The following is a 23,384-nucleotide window of genomic DNA, read 5'->3' on the forward strand; positions in this document are numbered from 1 at the left end:
GAAAAATAAATTTGTTCATGAAATATCTATCAGGATATGGGACTAGTGCCTACCCAGCATCGTGATAAATTTAGGGAGCTACAGTGAGCAGCGAAATACAGTTTCGCAAGTCAGCTATAACGCCTATACTGGCTACAGGGATTATCGTTTTTATTACACGTTTCCTCCGTAGTTTTTGGATTACTGTTAATCCCAGCTCAGACACGTGGGCGTAAGGCCAGCAGTTGGTTGGTAGGCCTTGGCTTTCCATGGAATGTCACGCAACGTATGTGTTTTCTTTATAAGGAACAGTCTCCGTAACATGTTTTTTTTTTTTTTCAAATCTCCATATGAATAAAAATGCAACGGGTTAAGGCCTCCAATCCTTGAAAAATGATGTTGCGGATAGTGAAGATGATTATGGTGATGGTAATGATTGGGGACCGTATTCTGTTCCAGGGCGTACGGAATTAAGGTTAGATATTCATATAATACATTGGCGTGACGTCATGTTTCGCGCGCGACACAGATACTATTAGGGAACACTTGCATCTTGTTTGTGTGCAGTTGACGTCATTCATAATTCAAAACTAATCACCGCAGACTGCAATGCATTATAGTGACTATTACACACTTACTACGTCATACTACTTTTGACCAATAAAACGGTACGAAAGGACGTATTTCAACCAATCATGGCTGCTTATCGCACAATTTTATCGCGTCCCTAGCATTTGTTTAATTTTATCGCGTCCCTAGCATTTGTTTCTTTGTTTGCCAACATTTGAATCTGCGCTGGTCTGGACGTCAAAAAAAAAAAAAAAAAAAAATATATATATATATATATATATATATATATATATATATATATATAAAATTACAAACCACTCCAGTCGATGCACAGCAGTTTCAAATATGACTCGCATTGGCATTCAAGAACAAGAATTAATAAAAATCACTGATCATACCTATGCATCTTCTGAAATCCGATTTACAAATAAATGAAGAGCACCATTCGGAAATCCTGAATAAGTTGAATACATCATGTAGGCCTAAATCAACGAGTTCCACTTCTATTACGCACACGTCCAATATAACATTAATTGAACCACCAACCACATTCAAATTTGAAAATGTACATTCAATAATTATTCCTTTTAAAATTATTCATTCGGAAATCCTGAATAAGTTGAATACACCATGTAGGCCTAAATCAACGAGTTCACTTCTATTACGCACACGTCCAATATAACATCAATTGAACCACCAACCACATTCAAATTTGAAAATTGTACATTCAATAAATATTCTTTTTAAAATTATTCATGTTTATTTTTTATGTCATCGTCGTTAATTAAAACCTTTCTAACACTTGTGTATATTAGTTAGGTTATGTTATAGCTTCTGCTATATGATATTATGGATAGTCACGTATCAGAGATTGTTTGATATTAAGATTTATTGAAAATCATCTGTCAAGTGACGTTGATTACTGGGATTCGGATAATCGAAGTGGAATGTTGCATTTTAATAAAAATGAAACTGAATCAACAAAGCCTTCTTGACTAGTAACGTTGCCATCGTGTATAATAGATCGAGAACTTCTCGACGAGAAGGCATTGCTCACTACTGCCACCTGGCATGCATCTAGCGTAATATTTGCAATGTTGAGATAGTAAAATAATACATTTGAAGACAGTAGTATTTTCGTAAGTCAATTAATATTTTATTGTATTGGAGTACTTCGTTACTTCTAATCTTTATATACTTTCTTCTAATCGTTTAATAGTCAATTAAACCCCACTCGGGTTTTGATTATCTCTAGATAAATCAAAACGTCTAGTGAGATTACTGTTGATAAATAATGACACTTTCCTACAATTTAAATTCTTTATTCATTTATTTTATTGATTTATTTTCACTGGCAGAGTTAAGGTCTTAAGGCCTTCTCTTTCACTCAACAAGTATAATGATACATAGCAAATTTATTTTTTATTTTATTTTATTGGCTTATTTTACGACGCTGTATCAACATCTAGGTTATTTAGCGTCTGAATGATATGAAGGTGATAATGCCGGTGAAATGAGTTCGGGGTCCAGCACCGAAAGTTACCCAGCATATTGCAAATGTAATAACAGCAATAAAGAAAAGTGAAATAATAATAATAATAATAATAATAATAATAATAATAATAATAATAATACGAGCAAAATGTAGATGTATTTACTTACATATAATTCCAAGAATTATGCTGATGACGTGAATATGTTAGGAGAAAATCCACAAACGATTAAGGAAAACACGGAAATTTTATCTGAAGCAAGTAAGGCGGTAAGTTTGGAAGTAAATCCCGAAAAGACGAAGTATATGATTATGTCTCGTGACCAGAATATTCTATGAAATGAAAATATAATAATTGGAGATTTATCCTTCGAAGAGTTGGAAAAATTCAAATATCTTGGAGCAAGAACGGCCCAAGGTTCACTCAGCCTCCTATAAAACTGAGTACCGGGTCTTTCCCGGGGGTAAAAGGCGGTCAGAGCGTGGTGCCGACCACACCACCTCATTCTAGTGCCAAGGTTATGGAAAGCATGGGGCTCTACCTCCATGCCCCCCAAGTGCCTGCATGGCATGTTACGGAGATACCTTTACCTTTTAATAGTAACAAATATAGAGACATAATTTTATTTTTACTAACATTTTTAATATTAACCTGTCTATACCTTTAGAGAACCGGAAACACCGCTTGCTCCCCCCTTCAAGACTGGAGTTCGATGATACTGGCGTAAAACACAAATCACTCTACTAGGTATAGGATGGAAGAAAAGTAGTTCATCCATTTACGTAAACTAGGAAATATCGCGCTTTTGAGTTTGATCATTTTCATTAGGTTTTTCTTTAATCAAAGTACAGTACTGTATTAAGAATAAGTGTTTTTACTCACGAAGTGAGTTATCCATGCGAACGTATTCATTATGCGGTGTATATTATACTGTCTACAGCACATTAGCGTACAATATAGAGAAAGAACTTAAATTGAAAAATAATCATAATATGAATATTTAAACACAATTTTGAAAATGGTGGCCGTTCATTTCGATACAGGCTTCAGTTCTTTTGTGCATATTATCGCACTATAGACTATTGCATCTAATTCCAATTGCCAGTTTCGTCCTTCGTACTAGTAACTCATGTTGAAATAATTCTATACCTACTCTACGTACTGTAAATTCAATCTTCACTTCTGCCCGACCCGAAAATATAAAATTACGCGGACATGCTATCTACTGTCCGTCCAAGTGGTTATTCCGCATGATTGTAGAAAGGGAGGAAATCACGTGACAGTTAATTACTTAACGAGGCCCTTTTATTTAAGTTAAATTAAACAGCTGTATAATATTACGTAAACGCCCAATTCCTAAGAGAAATTAATGTTTTCAGAAAAGAGCTAAGACAGCCCAGCTTTTACAGAGGGGCGAGCAGAAGCAGGTGGGGGGGGGAAATCGGGATGCGATGTAGGCAAACGGACAGTACCTGTGCGAAAATATGATTCAATATTGAAAGCTCTTTCGTCACTGGAAAACGCGAACATATTTCTGGAACGTGCTATACTCAGTAACTCAGTACTGCTTACTATCTGCTGTCTTGGCTCTGTGTGGAGTTGGAACTTCATTAGTAGAAGGAGTGGGAGTGAAGTACATTCAAAAACTCAGGTACAATAAAAATTGAAGTAAAAATAAAATGATGTCCCTGTATAATTGACACTCGGGAGCAAATTAAACTCAGAATAAATATAGGAAATGTGTGTTATTATTCGGTTGAGAAGCTTTTGTCATCTAGTCTGCTGTCAAAAAATCTGAAAGTTAGAATTTATAAAACAGTTACATTACCGGTTGTTCTGTATGGTTGTGAAACTTGGACTGTCACTTTGAGAGAGGAAGAGAGATTAAGGGTGTTTGAGAATAAGGTTCTTAGGAAAATATTTGGGGCTAAGAGATGAAGTTCCAGGAGAATGGAGAAAGTTATACAACGCAGAACTGCACGTATTGTTTTCTTCACCTGACATAATTAGGAACATTAAACCCAGACGTATGAGATGGGCAGGGCATGTACCACGTATGGGCGAATCCAGAAATGCATATGGAGTGTTAGTTGGGAGGCCGGAGTGAAAAAGACCTTTGGAGAGGCCGAGATGTAGATGGGAGGATAATATTAAAATGGATTTGAGGTGGGATATGATGGTAGAGACTGGATTAATCTTGCTCAGGATAGGGACCAATGGCGGGCTTATGTGAGGGCGACAATGAACCTCCGAATTCCTTAAAAGCCAGTAAGTGAGTAAGTAATAGTATTATTAAATAAAGTACCTTGCATTACAATACATAACACTGTACATAAAAGTGTAAATAATGTGTGATCAATGTAGGCCTATGTTCTTTATAATAGTTTAAATAGTAAAAATAGCGTATTTAGCGTACACAGTGTAAATAATATAAATTGTAAATATTAGTGTAATTGTTAAAGTGGTTCATGTTTTATTCTACCCAGCTTGACCAAATGGGAATCGCGTGAGCAGCCAGTCAAGTACTACGCTTGCATATACAAGTGCGTCGTCCAAATCTTGCAGCCTCGTGGGACAAAGTTCGGTAATGATCATAATAATTCTGATATTGATGATGCGTGTAGGATTACGATGGTTGTGGTGACTGTGATTATGTTCATGATTACAACATCATTGGATTTTTACCGTGCCGAAATGTTTCTTTTCTATGGGCTACTTCATACGACACAAATCTATTTTTATTGCACACACGTACAAACGGTAAAATTATTACGCAAAATTAACTGCGTGTCCAGTGAACTGGAAGTCGTTTAATCGTAGCATAATGGTCCTGTCTTTCAATTGACTGCGTGCTGAAGATTTCGAAGTCGTTCAACTGCGTTCCTATAACGCATTAATTAATAACGCAAATAGGCTTTAAACCAAACAATTCCAAGTGTTGCGTTAATATGTACACTCGGGTGTCTAGTTGCGAAGGAGAGAGACAAAATTAATGACAAATATTGTTTGTAATTACATGAAATACCAATTAAACTAACTGAAATTATGCAGTATACGTTCATTACATAATTCTGTGCCTCATTCCACTAGGCCTACTGACATCGCCAACAGTATTACCTACAAATAGATACAGTGATGTAACAGTCACTGTCAGTAACGAGGCTTAAAATATTTTAATGACGTAATTTAAGCTTCTGCCTATCATTACTGCAGCTCCAATGCTTCAAGCGTAACAGACGAGCAAAGAAATAAATTATAAAAAAAATACATGTAAAGATTCTGTATTACTAAGTTAACTTCTATACGAGTTAGTTCCGAAAGTGAGGCAAACTTTTTTTTGTGGTTGTAGGCCTATATGTCAACAAAAGCTATGGCGGAAGTAAGGATATTTAGACATACTATATAGGGTGACCATAATTCCTTAGAGCAGTGATGTCAAAGCAAGAGCATTTTTCTGACCTTGACGTCGTGCACGGGCATTAAGCGCTAGGTATGCTAGGAGGAATAAGCAACCTGTTGGATTAAGAAAACAGTGGTGCACAAACTTCAAACGGAACGTGAAATTTTATGTCGTTATTTTTATATGGCTTTTTTCTGTTTGTTATTTTCTATATTGTCTGTAAAACAAAAGTACTAACACCTATTTCTTAGCCGAATACTGCAGCTGTGTTTTAAACGTTAATAACATAATAAAGAGTAAGGAAGGAATATTCATACAAATTCCATAATAACTACAACTATACTGTACTAAGTGAATTAAACACATCATTCATAAAGAGTTATCCCAAAGAAAGACACTGAATATGACATAAGTTGAAATTGATATTGATGGTATCTTTAGCCTTATAAAAGTAATCAAAACAATATTATAGTACAAAGCAGTCTAGGTATATGTTTTAACTGTAAATAATATTACATAATAAAACTCTTATCGCATTATGCTTTTAGACGATATTGGTGCGCAACTTTCTGTTATCAGAATATCAAATTATCTCGAAATCTGCTGAAGCTATAGAGCTGACGTTTTACCAACATAGGCACATATCTTTTGTTTGTGATGTAACAGTATTTGCTTTGTTAATTCATTTCCTTACAAACATTTTTCATGAGAATATATTCAAACATTTTAATACACTATCTTCAGTAATACGTATTTACGATATATTAGATTTACGAAAACATTGTTTTAGTACCTGTAAGGCTACTAAACAAACATATTTGAAAATTTCACTTTTCTGTAAAAAAAAGTTGAGAAAATATTCCTTTTGAATAAAAAAGCAAACCTGTGAAAAATGAGCATTAAAATTAAAACTTACATTCTTATAATGCACTTATACTTCTCAGACAAATCTAAAAATTAACATGGATACAGTTTTAATAAGTTCTCTCCCCTTTATCCAATGAATCAGTGCTGGCCATCCCTGTACATAGCTCGACCAAGCGGCATATACTACCTCTTTCGTCTGTCTCTTTCCTTTCCGCTGTAAAGCGCTCAGCTCTCCTGGGCTCTAAAGCGCGCGCTTGCTCCTATGGGCATCAGTTGACATCACTGCCTTAGAGTGAAAGTGGGACTTTAATCATTTTCTTTAGGGAAAATAGGGACACCATGTTTTTCTAAAATCCAGTATTTATTTGATTTAAAATTAATCATAAGACGGATATACAAACTAAAATGAAACGGAAATAACATTAAAAAAAAGGACAAAAAATTAACAATTTCAAGTTGTACTTTAAAAAATAATATTACAGCAATAACAAGAATATGTATTTTATGTCTTTCTCGAGTTAAATTTTACAGTACCCGGTTAACATGTTTCATAATTTACAATTCATTTTTGATATGCTCAGTTGAGCCCAATATTAATGTTGCTATATATCAATATAATAACATTTCTCAATCTTATGGCTTAAAGTAAAATATAAAACAAATTGCTCAGTGTTTTATATATTTACATTTGTTGCATTATTCTACTAACGTTTTCACCCTCCTAGGGGCATCATCGGGTACAATATTGTTTACAGTAATTGATTTTAGACATTTGATATTGTAAACAATATTGTACCTGATGATACCCCTAGGAGGGTGAAAACGTTAGTAGAATAATACAGCAAATGTAAATATATAAACACTGAACAATTCGTTTTATATTTTACGTTAAGCCATAAGATTGAGAAATTTTAATATACTGATAATATATAGCAACATTAACATGTTTTAACCTGTTATGGGCCATCTTCAGAACTGGTTGGTGCTGGTCTCGGCGCCTTTCGTTTGTGTTTCCTGTGGGGGTGTGTTTGTGTAGTGTAATGTGGAGTTAAAGAGTGTGTGTGTTCTGAAATTGAGTTGTATGTTGAGAATTTCATTTGGATGTGTTTTTGTATGTCTATATATTTCGTATTGTTCTAGTGTGTTTAGTTTCTGGCTTCTAGAGAAATACGAAATATATAGACACACAAAAACACATCCAAATGAAATTCTCAACACACAACTCAATTTCAGAACAGACATACTCTTGACTCCACATTACACTATACAAACACACCCCTACAGGAAACACAAACAAAAGGCGCCAAGACCGACACCAACCAGTTCTGAAAATGGCCCATAATAGGCTGAAACTTGTTAATCAGGTACGGTAAAATTTAACATGAGAAAGACATATAATACAGATTCCGTGTGATATAGGGTTAAAAGCTGTGTAATCCAAATGTATAATTAAATGCACTTTCAAATTTATTAATATTCAGCTCGTCAGAAATTAGGCTTCTAAAGGGGTTTATTTATGTAGGCCTACTTTCTTTACTCCAATCATACTTAGCAGAAGTTGCTATTGCATTCAGCAACTCAGCTTCTGCAAGCAAATATGAATACAATTTATTGTAGTTATATTTAGCTGAATAGTTATTTGCCGTAGCTCTAGAACGAGGAGATTTCTTTTCAAGCTCTTCTGTAAATTTATATTGCCTCTTTGTAAAACTCAGTTCTAATGTTCACTATAAATACGCATTAAATTGATCTAAACCTTAGCTGAACTTCCACACCGAACAAAAAAAATGGTAAAAAAAATCTCGAATATTATCGTTCTATCGATAAACGAAATAGGTAGTACCACCTAAAATTTGCCATCATTAATGGATACAATCTATAGTATAGAGAAATATCTTCCATGTCGACAGTATGCAAGTATCGTAGGTAAAATTTATCGGCACACTTGTAAAAAGTTTATAACTTGCAAACTTACGCCAAACATCGGGACAAAAGCTTATTTATTGAACAATACAGTCGGGACAGGTTTTTCAAAGCTCAAAGACGGGGTAATCCCGATTTATTAGGACGTATGATCACCCCAGATTCTTGGAAAAATCAGAGTCATCATACAGGAAGAAAAATACAGAAGATAAACTTGCGAATTCTAAATTAGGCTGTACAGCAAGTGGACAGCTTCAAATACATGGAGTGTACTATAAGCAGTAACATGAGCTGCTGCCAGGAAGTCAAAAGGAGAATAGCAATGGAAAAGGAAGCTTTTAATAGAAAAAGGAGCATCTTCAGCGGAGCGCTGAAAAAAGAACTAAGGAAGAGACTAGTGAAGTGCTTTGTATGGAGTGTGGCATTGTATGGACAAAAAACATGGACATTACGACGTAGTGAAGAGAAGCGAATTGAAACATTTGAAATGTGGATATGGAGAAGAATGGAACGTGTGAAGTGGACAGAGAGAGTAAGAAATGAAGCTGTGTTGGAGAGTGGGTGAAGATTGAATGATGCTGAAACTGATCGAGAAGAGGAAAAGGAATTGGTTGGGTCACTGGCTGAGAAGAAACTGCCTACTGAAGGATGCACTGGAAGGAATGGTGAATGGGAGAAGAGTTCGGAGTAGAAGAAGATATCAGATGATAGAAGACGTTAAAATATATGGATCACATGAGGAAACAAAGAGGAAGGAAGAAAATAGGAATGACTGAAGAAAGCTGGGTTTGCAGTGAAAGCCCTGCCCTTGGACAGAACACTAAATGAATTAATATAATCTATTAAATAGTTTCCTAGATTGAGATAACTCATAGTTCCTGTCGAAATGATCCCAAAAGAAATTAAACTACGGATCTGCAACATTTCCCCATCATACAGTAGATTTCTACATTTTCTAAATTTGTATGTTCACAAATCAGAACCTTGGCTTTCTCGTGTCTTTGGATACTTCTGGTAGAGCTAATTTCGGCCTTCAGTTTATGTCTAAAGGCTCGCTTCCATTGACTAATGAGGAATGCAATGCTCACCTCACAGTACATCTCGGCTAACTTCTTCGGCGGTTTATTTTTGCTGCTCCGAAACCCTATTTCAGATAGTGTTTCTCTCTCATTAATGTGACAACTAAACAGTTCCATCAATCTTTCGGTTTTTCTCCAAAATTATATATACTGTTTCAGTGTAACGGACTGAGACAAGTGACCTACCGTCATAGAGCTCACACAGTTTCTTCCCCGTAGCTCCAAATCCCCTTGCAAGAAGCGCGCCCAGGTAAAGTCTGTCTGTTTCAATGGTTAACATACAGTCTGCTTCGAAATACAAAGCTGTCTCCATACTCAGTCTGTTAAGAAAGAGAAAAAGATTATTACCGATATCTGGTTGATTAAACATTTGTTTAGACTTTACCACTACCACCAGTGGCATGAATAAGAATGACATCTGACCCAAGAAAGGTAACGTGTCACTTTGTCGCATGTTAACCGTGAAAATGGACAAACTGTACCATTCAGTTATTTTCCCCTGCCTCTGTAATCTCAATGTCCACATTATCAACATGAGCAGTTTCCCTTGCATATGTCATTAGTTGCAACGCCCTCCTCTGTTTCCGAAATAATTATCGGTCCTAGCTATAAACTTCTCTTGCCACACGTGTTTGAATTTCTATAGAACAAGGTAAAAATGGAAAAAAAAAAAAGTATTAACTTAGGATGTCTTTATAAATCACAACTACACTAAACATATAACTTTTCAATTCCAATCTTCGTAAACAGAAAAATGTTAAGACAAAATTATGATATATGAATAGTTATTTTATACAAAATTGTGTAAAATTAACGACATTCAACCGCTTAAAGAGTAGACTTTATAAATTGAATCAAATGTCTTACTCTTTGGGTTATTAGAAAAAATTTTTGGATAGAATAGAAAACGAAAGTTTACCTTTTCATTTGAGTGCATAGTGAAGTACGTATGATTTAATAATAGGCTAAAAAATGCAATCTGTACAAGAGGTATTATCATTGGCAACATGTTAACATAACTGAATTGTTGCAAAACGCATTAGAACGCAAAATGTGCAAGCAAGTTTTATCTTTGTGACACTTATTTCTAAAGATTATGTTTTATGATTCAATATTCAAGTTACTGTACTGTAATTATCGCATGTTATTTATGGTTTTATATGCATTTCGATGCTTCTAGTGTAGAGAGAGAACCTTTGCGAGACATTTTGACTCGCAACGCCAACGTAGTTTTTGGATTTCCTACTAGTTGTAAAGTTTCAAAAAATTGAGTACAATGTTTTACTGATTATGGAGCGAAGTTTTTTTGTGAAGTTAACGAGTTTCGAAGGATATCGGAAGTGAATAAGTAGATTTAGCTGTTCTTTTGAGGGAATTTATTCAATAATTGGACAAGATATCAAGAAGAGGTTATTGGTTTCACCCAATCAATAGAAAAAGAGACATTGCTAGTATCGAAATGACCCCGATAGGTTTAAAACTACTGCAGTTCAAGTGTAACTACATTTGATCACAATATTAGGAAAAGGAATACAATACTCAGGGCCAGGTAGCTTTAAACACTAAAAACTAAATATAGCATAGCTCCACAATCTAATAACGAAGAGTGTAGGGAAAACATTGAAATTATTTCTCTATCAGTGTTGCCAATTCCAATTTGCGAAAACCACTGCACGCTTACAAAAACTAACGAAATATGTCATAAAACCCACCAGATTTTCGTTCCTATAGATTTTTTTGCCCTTAATTGAATATTTTTGAGCTATTAAATTTAAATTATGTACTGACCATTGCAAATCATCTTCAGATGTTGCTAGTAAAAGAAGATCATCTGCAAACGTTATTACATCTAATTTTAAATTTCTGTTAATAGTGATATATCCGTGTTTTGTTTCTCTAAAATCTTTCACAATGGCATTCATATAAACGTTAAAAAGCAAAGGAGAGAGGCCACAACCTTGTCTGACTCCTGAGTTTATTTCCGGCCAATGAGTTATTTTTTCATTTATTTTTGCTGCAATAAGGTTTTATTTATTTGGTTATAAATATTATATATGATCTGCTTTGGGGTCTGATCCTTTGTCAAAATTTCGAATAACAAAATTCTGTTCACTTTATCAAATGCTTTTATAAAATCAATAAATGCCAAATGTGTTTCTATATTAAATTCTCGATGCTTCTCAATCAAAATTTGGATTGTAAAATATCCATTACAGCATGTAATAATATAAATAATTATTACAAATTATAAGAACATACAGCACTCCGACTTAGTGCAGATCTAATTTCAAAATCTATTGAAATTCCCATCCTATTTATAATTTTGGTTTAATGATAGTACTTAGACTCCACTTCTGAATTTCACCAGCAAGACATAGACCCTAACATTGATGGCGCGAACTCTGTAATTTTTTAACGAGTTTTTATTTGATACCTCTTTGTACTAGACATCTTTACAAGTAGTAGTAATGCTGAAATTATTCAGTTTTCATTACGTTCATCATGCGCCACTATACTTAAACGTTTGCAGTTAACTTTTTGGGCTGTGTTGAATTAAGAAAACCTTGATTTGTTGTACAACATATTGAAACTTAGCCTAGCAACATTTTTCTGTATTTCCATACATTCATAAAGTCTTTTCAGCAGTTGCTTGACTGGAGGAACAACGAAAGGAACGCGCCACCATCGAATTAATTTCTCACTTTGTGTATTAAGACTGTTCTGCTTTCACTTCCAGCCAACTGCAGAGTACATTGATAGCTATCTAATATTTTGAAGAGATGATGGTCATCGTCGAAAGACTCGTGTTTTATATGCAATCTGCCTTACAGATGTGTTTGAGATTTATTGCAAAATCACTAAAAATTTCCATCGACATTAAAATAAATTAGATTGTCCACTGTCCACCGATTAATGAAGTTTTAGCCACTGACAGAGGACCAAAAAAAACTAGATTTAGTGAGTAAACCACCGTGTTAGCAACACTGTTCTCTATCCTCGAGCACGTGCATCCTCAGTTTAAAATATCTCTAGTCTAGCGTATCTTGCGAGATATGTCAGCGCAGCATTGTTGAAATAATATAGTGTGGTGAGACTTCAGAATACAAATAACCTAAAACTAATATACATAAGCTACATTGATTTTAAAATCTAGTGAAATTGAAATTGTGATGTAGTATCAAAATTTACCATAGCCAACTTTTTAAAAATCGAGTTACATTATGTATTTTGGAGTACTTTTTAAGACCTACCACATGCTCTGACAGGCTTTTTCAAGTCTGAACTACATTCCATACGTAATGTAATGAATAATAAAGACTGCAGTTACTTTCAAAACCCGCCACATGCAAGGAAAATGCTGGTTGCCTCACTTTCAAACCCTGCGACATATATTCACCAAGTTATTTAATCGCGTGATCTAACAAGTAAGCTTTATAAGTTACTCAACGTAACACCTTAGCCAACTTGTTATAGTACAGGGTGTACTGCTCGAATTTACCTAATTTCAATTGTATGTGACTGGTAAACGATTGAAGGTAGAAACCTGCAGTAACGTTTATATGAAAGGAGAACTCGACAAGTTTTCAACTGTCACTGTGACGATATCGAGGCGATGAACGATTTCTTGCCAAGCACGTTGGAGCATGTCTTCTGGAATGCTCTCAATAGCCTCTATGATGCGCTCCCGAAGATCACAGTTTGAGACGTTTGTGGACAATTCGTTGCAATGTTGATTTTGGTACTTGAAGTTCCCGCAAAGCTCTTCTTAATGACTTCCGCGGGCTTCGCTTATATGCGGCTTGAACATTTGCAACCATTTCTTCAGATGTTCTACGACCACCACCATGCTTCTTCAACACTGATCCTGTAGCTAAAAATGTATCCTGCCACTTCTTAATGCTTTTAGCAGTTGGAGCATCATGTTAAACACTCGTCGATACTCCCTTTGAACTCTAACAATTGATTTAAACTCCGCATACCATACATAACACAGTTTGCGCTTTCATCTGCGGTGTCGTCATTTTGACAATCGATACAATCTACGAAAAGAAACCATGTCTGCGCACCATCTACCGACAGGATTGGAAACTTGTTGAGTTTTCCTTTCATATAAACGTTACCGTAAGTTTCTACCTTCAACAGTTCACCAGTCACATACAATTGAAATTAGGTACATTCGAGCGGTCCATCCTGTATATCGATTTGTAAGATCTGACTTGCACTAACTACACCGAAAACATCGCGAAGAAAAGTCGTTTGCCATTCACGATAGACTACTACAAAGCAGAGGGAGCAAAGATAAAAAACAACACTTTCTTTTCACTGGTGTATAAGTGATAAATACGAAGTCACGTGCCATGTTTAGTATTGTCATAAAATGTCCCATTTTTGATGCTACAGCATGTCATTTGTGGATTGCAGGTACACATTAAAACCGCCTACTTTCCCACAATGCGACTATAAAACGAAATCAAAGGCTTTAAGCAAATTCTGAAGTTTCTAAGGCTAATATACTCAGATTCAATTCTGCATTCTATTCCCGTAAAGACAAAAGAGGCCAAGATGCATTCATTTTGATGCGTGTATCAGTAAACAGTTCAACAATATATTAGTTTTAGAGGAGTTTGGATTTAGAAAACAAAATATCAACAGAGAATGCTGCTTTTAGGTTTGTGGATGAAGTACTAAATTCTTTAAATTCGAAATTACATGTCGAAGGGATTCAAAGATAACACATATGTCAACTGATGATTTGGGATGAAAGTGTAAAAAAAAAAGGCTTGAAATAAACATTAACAAGTAAGTTTCATTGTGAATTTGCATTTTTTATGTTTCGTATGTTTCAAAAATGTCCTAATTCCACTCCACATTTGTAATCTTTTTAGCACAATAGCAGATGAACAGTATAGTATACTATTATAGAAATGTTCAAAGCGTACTCCTTTATTGTATAAATAAATTTCATATTATTCCTATAAACAGATGTCGAGCATTTAAGTTTTTCCTCTCTCTTGAAAACTGGGCGTATTGGAATTGGTTCCCAGTTCGTTCCAAAGCCATACCCAAGTTAGTTCGAGGTTGATTTTCATCTGTGTACTGCAATTGAAGAGTTCAGAGCCATAGTGGGCCAAGTGCCATTTTATTAAAAACGGAGAAAGCAAGGGTTAAAGTGAATACCATAGTTTAATGAAGATTGACATAATATCATTTAGTTTGAATGTGTATACTTTATATTACTAGCTATATGTTTCCATTGAATTATGGTGATAACTTCATTTTAACACTTGTTTTCTACGGTTTTAGTAAATGGCACTTGGCCCACTATGGTTCTGAACCCTTCAATTGAGCCCGCGCTAGACCAAGCCAGAAAACATTTCCCTTCGCATTTTATACAGACTTAGGACTGCCAACTAGTCTATGGTAGTAGGAAGGTTAAAAATGTTTTGTGCTTGGCGGACACGCTGCGTCGAATAACTTGATAATTTTATTTCTCTACTGGTAAAAATTTGTAACAAACGTATCGCAGGAATTTATATCTACTTACAATACCATCAGAATTTTTTTCCATTCAACCTTCCACAAAAATTACCTTTTGTTACATTATCTTAGGCCTACATTTACTTTTACTTCTAAGCTTAATATAAGTATCACACTGAACCTCCTTTAGAAAATCTTCTAATGCAAATATATTTTGGTATGGAGCACAAAATTGCGCATTAAATTTACTGTGAAAAGATTCACAACAGTTGATTGTGCGTTCTAAGGAAGAGGTAAACTCAGGCCATATTGGAGGTGGATGCTCACTTGTTGCAATATAGTTATGGAGAAGGTAATCAAAGAATTGGTCTAATCAATCGTCTATAAGTTTGACAGCCATTACGTCATTAACAAAACAATCTTCAACTTCAATATAGTTTTTAGAAGTTGACCAATTTCAGATTCCTTTGTTTTAATTTCGCACTCAAAACTAAGGATTTAATTTTCCTCCACCAAGATTGTGCAAGATGGAACCTACAATCTTTTGAGTTTGGCATTAGGGAATACATTTGAAATTCAATTTTAGATTCCTTTTTCGAAGTCAGCATAAACAACTGGACTCTTATATTATTTAATTGAATTCAAGGCGTAAGTACATGACGTCGCATATTGATCTGGTAGCAGGAAGAATACCAAAGGTACGTAATGATTATCTGTCACACCATGCACTGTAAAAAGTTCTTTGAATAATTTAGAACACACCTTGAATATATCATCGACAAAAATAGTGTTCATTCCCTTCAAAGCTTCCAAATTCGATTTACAGGAAAACGCAACAATATTTCTTTCGGAAACGTCCATAAACAAAACGTTTTTTCATTTGTATTAGTGGTTAGGTCGTACGAAGACATTGTAAAATCTACTTCAGCTGAAGATTGGGGCAATTTCGGTCTTACAGTTAAGCGGCTGCGGTATACGTTATTCCTTATCTTGTAGAGGTCACTGGTAGTCTGAAGATCATTTTTTTCATTACCTCAAGACGAATAATTTTTTATGGCGTTCGTGTAAGTGCTGCACAGCTTTTCGTTCACTTGGTTGCTAAACGTTTGACAATTTAAAGTTGCAATGTCACAAGTGTCGTGATTATGTTCGACATTGCATTCCATTATAAAATCTGAATCAGAAAGTTTCACGAAACACTTACACCCTCTATTAACACAAGTATATGAAGTTATACATGTAACTTTAAAATACCGGTACTGTAAAGTTATTACTTATATTTTGCCTTTTGTACGCAATCCAGAAAACGACGTTCATCTTATTTTTGTGCATATTAAATAATTGTATTAATATATTCCATTTATACAGAATGAACCGTTAGTAATGTCATTTATTTCAGGAGGTTACTCCTCGAGATAATTCAAACAAAAAAGTTTAATACAATTTTATTCGTTTTTCCTTCCTTTCCGAAATAAAAATTGCTTTATATTAAACATTTCATAGCATGTCTATATTTAATTCCCAGTACCTATGCTCGGTCAATTTAAGAGAGCAGTGTATTATTATAATAAATGATTGAAAGAATTTTAGTTTTATCCTTTAAATGTGCAGAAATTTGATCTGCACACATCTAACTTTTCGTTCTGAAAAGGAATTTTACAATGTTACAACGAAACTTCGTATGCACTTCAAATTTGATGGGGAGCCTGCTCATTTCACCCACGTCGTGAGAGATCTAAACCAGTATATGCACACCGTTGCATTGGTCGCGGATGTCCTCATCCCTGGCCAGCCATGTCCCCAGATTTATTGCCTATGGGGACAAAAGTAAATCTATTCCATTTATTCGGTTACTGATAATAAAATAAAGTAATATGTTTATTTATAAGCAATGAAAAGCGTTTATATATAACCAATATTTAGTTACAGCATTTAGATTTACGTCTGTTATATCTATGGCCGGGAGGAAAAAGGTCTTAAGTAAAAATTTTATACTTTTTAGGAGAGCAGTAGAAAGATTGAAATAATTGGTGTCAATTATAGAGTTTTTTAATTAAGAGGTTTTTCTTGGATATTATTTGTTTATATTTCTTATGATATAGGTAATGTTGTTCATTTAACAATTTGCTTGATTATTTCCAAAAATAGCCGCACTTAAGCCCTTTTAAAACTGGAATTAAAACTGAGTAGAAGGGACTATTTAAACATAAGACCTTTTTCATGTCAAAATAAATGAGAAATGTAAATTATGAGAAATGCAAAATAGGTCTTAAACAATTACAGGACTGTTTACCCTGGTACTTAAAGTTTTAAAAGGAAAGGGCATCAGTATGTGATAAAATGGCTAAAATACAAGTTAGACCATTTTAATAGAGAAGCATGGAAAGTAAACATGTGATGTTTGTAAGGAATAAAGTGTTAAATATTCTGAAGTCCTTTATTCTGTGTGTGCTCGATTCAAAAAGTACTTAGGACATTTGGTAACGCTCTATAAATCCATTCAGGAGTCTTATTTTACTTTAGCCGTTTTACCAGATTGTAGAGAATTGTTTCCGCTTTCAGAATATATAAAAATCTCATTTTCACAAAAAACTGACTTAAGACCTTTTTCCTCCCGGCCATAGATATATACGTTAGAAAATACGTAAATAACTTATTTTGTAATATTACAATGAGGGGGGATGTCCACTAAGACGACGCCTATATGCCCAAAAGTATTTTCTAAACTCCGAATGCTCTATAGTGATCTGGGAAGGGCAGCCTATTCAGTCGTGACGTCAAAATATAAGTGAAACTTTAAATTTAAGTACCAAAACTATGAACATCATAATCCAGCCGCAATAGAAACCACAAGCTTCGTCTATAATAATATTTTAATATTCTGCTTGAGATGTAGACAAGATTCACATAAAATTCTCTGTTCTTGAAGGTTATAATTAAACAGAACGGCTCAAAATTTTAAACTTAGAACACGTTAACCTTAAATACAATTGTTTTCTTTCTCTCCGCCCTTCATATCAAAAGTTACACAAACTGTCAAAAAGTCTTCCCTCGAGGAATTTATGCATTTACTGTGTTATAATGTGATTTCAGATCGCAAGGTCTTGTGTACTAGAATCCAAGTTATTCAGCCAGCGAAACCCATCTTCTTCACTCTGGCACAGAGGGTAGATGAATTTTTCACGACACTGGCGAATGTAGGGGATGGGAAGAGTTGGGTTAGAGGGGGTAAAGGGGAGAGGGGACTGGGATGCAAGTGGAGTGACAATTAGAGTGTGTTGCCATAGGAACCAAGTCGATACTAACTCGCTTAACAGCTATCCAAGAGAAGAGACGGGGTGAGGAGGGTGAGACGGGACTGGTCCATGGAATAAGGACGCATTGAGACATGCCACATTATTACCGCGTGTAGAGGGGGTGCCTAAGAAATTATGTGAAGTGGTTTAGCAAAATTACACAGAATAATCTCGGTCAGATTTTAAAGTGCTTTGCCCCTCCTATCCCTAAGATTCTGCTCCCCCCGTTTCTATCTTTCGGTACTTACAACGTGTGATTGCAAGTAGTTAACATCGGAGGTGCTTTAACAAAATTATTGTTCCACTAAACGTCATCTCAAAACCCAACAATTTGCAAACTACTGGTGATGTAACAACTGTGCTAAGATCCGTGTATGTAACAGACCAGAGCTTTTCTAATTAATATGGAGGATCGATAACTCTTAAAGGGGCACTGACCAAAAAAAAATTTTTTTTTCATATATCGTAGACAACAGAGACCTGATGACAGGAGTGAAAATCGCAACTCAAAATATCAAATGGTTCTCAATATACGAGCGAAAAAAAATTTGTCCACCAATGCTGCTGACGTCACACTGCCGCACCTGTGGCTTGCGTTGTGTAAGCTCGTAGCTGCTTAACACTTTGTTGTGAAAACAACGGTATTTTTCGCGATTTTGACATGAATTATAGAGAATGTAACTTGATTAACTAAAGCAAGAATGGACTCGCTGCGGTGCGGCAGTGTGATGTCACATACAACGCCACCGTAGCTAATGAGAAAGACAGGCTATGGCGCGATGTCACATTCTTAGTCATAACATGGCCAACATTGAACGAGTTTGTATATAAATGCACGTTTAACATGAGTATAATATAGCAATTCCTTTGTTTTTTAGAACTTTTAACATGTATTTATATAGGTGATTGTCAAGATGGCCATGACCAGACCATGATAATCACGTGACTTCGATTCGTGCCGAAGCCTTTCTCGTTAGCCACACATCGCCAGTATCCACATTTAGATGTGTGTTACTTGAAAACCATTCGTCGTAGGAAAGTCTACTTTGCGCCATTGTGTGTGTAATTAAATGGAGATTGTTTACAATACCGACCTATAGGTAATTCCAGAATATGATTGTTTAGTTCAGTACCCCTATTATCTTTCGTTTTAAGTGATAAGGATAAAAATGATGCAACAGTTTCGGACTCTTCGCGTAACATCAACGGCTAAAATTGGTTTTATCATGATTAGTAACTAAACTTTTATTTCACCGTTTTTGGCAATCTAAACAATGGCTTTAGTTTTTAATTTACATATGAATTAATTTATTTTAAATCACCCTCTTCTTAAAAACCAACACATTGACAACAATAAAATCCATATATTCATTCATTTATAACTTCTTCACAAACATATTACAAAGAAAAGGCCTAGAATTTAAAATTAAATTTAAGAAACTAGTACCAATAATGAAATTTAGATACCAGAAATGGATAAAATAAAACACCACGTACATAAAATAAAACAAAAATAATACCAAAATATCTAATAACATGATCAATAATATTGAATTATGGTTATTGTAAGATATTAACAAAAGTTTGGAGATTTTATTCATTGGCAATAGTCATTGTTGCTTGAGCCGTATGTCATTTTTTCCTCGTATATCACATTTTTTCCGCATGTCACATTTTTTTCTGAAAATGGCGAATTTAGAACAGAAAACTCATTGTGTAGAATGTCTAATTCAGACTAATTCAACAACACAGGTTCAAAGACATTATAGGAGAATCTACAGTACTCGTCATGCACCTTCTAGACATGATATTCGGCTATGGTATGAAAAACTTTTGCAAACTGGTAGCGTAGTAAAGGCAATATTTACAAGAAGACCTAGTGTATCTGAAGCTCAAGTTGCAGCAATACATGAAGCTTTCCAACATAGTCCAACAAAGTCTATTCGTCGTGCATCACGAGAATTACAAATTCCACAATCAACTATCCACAAAGTCCTTCGGAAGCGTCTTAAGCTCTTTCCTTACAAACTTGAAATTGTGCAGGCTATTACAGAGGGTGATAAGGTAAGAAGAATGAATTTTGCCGCGGATAGAATAGATAGAACAGATGAAGATAATTTCTTGCCAAAGAGTGCTGTTTTCTAAGTGATATTTCATTTGTCGGGACGCGTTAATCGTCACAATGTTCGGATATGGGGATCGGAGCCTCACTGTATAGTGAGGAAACGTGAAAGAGATAGTCCTAGCGGTGCGGACTTATGTGTGATCGAATAATATGACCATTCTTTTTCGCAGAGAAAACTGTGACATCTGACGTTATATGTTACAAGAATTTTTACTACTTCAAACTGCGCAACTACCAAATATCTTGTTTCAACAAGATGGGTTGCCCCACACTGTCTCTCCAAGTAAGACACTTCCTTGACGACTCTTTTCCTGGACGATGGATCGGCAGAGATAGACCAGTCTCTTGACCTCCGACGTCGTCAGATTTAACACTAGAGTTCTTTATGTGAGGCTACGTAAAGGACAACGACTATAGAACATCCGTAGAGAATCTCCAAGTTTTACGTGTAAGAATAAGAAATGTCATTTCTACGATCATACCAGTTATGCTTCAAAAAACTTGGAACGAAATTGACTTTCGATTAGACATTGCGCCGACAACAAGAGGCGCAGATGTAGAAACTGTGTAATAAAACTCCCAACATACGTTAATCTCACAAAGGAAACAATAAAAATATGTTCATTGGTTTCAAAGTTATTGCTGTGTATTCTTGTTACATTATTTTATGAAGGATACACTGTGTGTAGCACACGAGAATAAACTGATTTTATGCGCTCACGGATAAATTCTAATATTTACTCTTTTACACTATAAATTACTATTTAGTGTTAATATGTTTAAGTCTTGCTGGCTGTAAGTTACAACTTTTTCTGTACTAGGCTATTATTAAAAGCAATTTATGCAGATTTAGTACTTCCAAGAATTATGAACACCATGTTTTCATATTTCATACAAAACTTATACTCCGCTGTGGTTCAAGTGTTGTTTCTAGCTACAACCCCAGGCACGTCCGCGTTCGGGTTTCGGTAGAAAAGAATACATTTCTTCTTCTCTCTTCCATCAGTTCTGGATGCCTGTTCCTTTCTTGTTACTGCCTTAGGCAGTGACTTTACACCATGTCGACCATAAAACCACCAAGATCCGCTACTTCTGAATTTCTCCTGATTCACAATCCCGATTAAATTACTGAACAAGCTAGACTCACTTCTTGACGGCAGATGGGAATTATGACAATTTCAATGTAACTATCGATTAAAATAGTCAAATATTAATAAAACTACAACAAGCATATGAATCAGGGATTGCAGAAACAGCACATGTCACTATTTGTGGTGAAATGAGTTTATTCGAGTTTCATGGACTGCTGATATAGGGCTATCATTCCATGCAGAAACCACATACGTCAGTATAGCCTTCTCACATTTGGAGACCTGTGAAATCCTGGAAGCGCACAGAAACAACTTATGTCAAAGACATATGCCGACACATTGGTTCTGATTCCAGACGGCAGACATCTACGACACAAGGATACAAAAATTGATCCCACTGAATGACAAATGTCTCAATTCTGGTGGTGAACACGTTGAAAAATAACTCAACAATTGCTATATCTGTTCCAATAAAACTTTCCATGAAATTCTGTTCTCTTTCTGTAAACGGACCCAGGGAAACTTATTTTTTACGGCCCTCGTAATTGCACTCGAGTGGCCAAAATATGTGTAAGCACTTCTTTTGACATTGTTAAAATGATGGAAGAAAAAATATATTTTTTTATCTGCCCCCATGAGGATATTTGCTTGTAAGTACAAGGGGGAATACCATGTTTACCTTCTTCATTGGAATATCCAGACAAAATCGTGCCAATTCAAAGAGAGAAGCTTGATATACGCAAACTAATGCGTTACATATCACATGAATATCAAGAATTTTACAATAATATCCTTCAGTGGCCTATTGCGGAAAAATAAATTCATTTATATGCTGAACTTATGTATTAAGTACACAGTAGGCCTATGGATATATTGAATCCCTAATATGACAAACTTTAGTTGAACTGAAATTATTATGCTACTTGCAGAAACAGCACATGTCGAGACAATATATATGTATGTATATATATTGATTTATTTCATTAACAATTCATTAGATTCCAATAAATTTGGTATAAAATGACACATCCATTAGGTTTCTGTCTAAAGAAGTCGGTACTATAACCAATGATGTGGTCTACCACCAGTAATACCGTTTTTTTGTGTCTACTGAAAAACTTAGTTTTCATGACATGTGCTGTTTCTGCAATCCCCGATTCATATATTAAGAACAGAAGATAATTTACATAGGAAAATGTGACAGGAGATTTCAGGAAATCCCTGTGATTGTGTTTAACGTAGGCTATATAGGGTCATTTAGGGACATTTTGACGCCCTACGGAAAAATGTTAATTTTGAGACCAATTTATGTACATTTTATTCTAATTTTTTTTCCCTTAATATGTATGGGCATGTTTTACGTACATTTCACATATCTGGTGCCAATGTAATCATTTTGTATCACTGTATTTAAAAAAAAATACAAATTAGTGTCGAAGTGTAGACTCCCATTTTGGGAGAGATTTCGACATAGTATGACCAACATTCAACATTTACAACATAAATGTTGCTTCTGAAATATTTATAAATACTTCATAATACGCCTACTCGCGTTGGTCACATGTCGGTGCCATTTTCCACACAATCCTTGTGAAACCATCGTCATATTAGTATCAAAGAGTTGCTCTTGTTAACCTCTAGACAGAGAAGGTAATTACTCATACATAATTAGATCCCAGATATGTTGTCTTACAAGTTAATCTTCCGATTTGCAGTTGTCTGGACTCTAGAACCATCATATACGTAGGCCTACATAGATATGAATCACGTATCGGATTGAGATGGCTATTTCTCGGAGCTGTGATTTTGGAACTACAGTCACGGTCGGAACTAGTGACAAACGTATCATAGTGACAAAATCACAGGTCTTCAAATCACACTCCATCATTAGCAGTAGCAGCAACAGCAGTAGTATTAGTATTTTATTTAAACTTCGGAAGTTATTCAGTATCGAAATCCAACATGGGCCAGAAATGACAAATTTTGTCTAAACCCTGTATTAAGGTCAAGGCCCCTTACATGTCGTAAATCTACTATACATGAGGCATAGTTTGAGTTATCTTCCAGAGAAAGCCATGCTAGG

General features: G+C 35.1%; 1 protein-coding gene across 11 annotated transcripts in view; it reads right to left on the reverse strand.

Annotated features, from left to right (window-relative positions):
- LOC138701991 (nose resistant to fluoxetine protein 6-like) overlaps positions 1-23,384 on the reverse strand; it is a 1,327,025-nt gene that overhangs the window by 590,045 nt on the left and 713,596 nt on the right. For 3 of the 11 annotated variants that reach the window (XM_069829483.1, XM_069829474.1, XM_069829524.1), the window contains one exon: positions 9,498-9,631. The exons of the other annotated variants lie outside the window; for them this stretch is intronic. The gene's annotated coding sequence lies outside the window, so the exon portion shown is untranslated. The remainder of the gene's footprint in view (positions 1-9,497; positions 9,632-23,384) is intronic. 11 annotated transcript variants of the gene reach the window in all.

The sequence above is a fragment of the Periplaneta americana genome, chromosome 1 (assembly GCF_040183065.1).
Source record: "Periplaneta americana isolate PAMFEO1 chromosome 1, P.americana_PAMFEO1_priV1, whole genome shotgun sequence".
NCBI lineage: Eukaryota > Metazoa > Arthropoda > Insecta > Blattodea > Blattidae > Periplaneta > Periplaneta americana.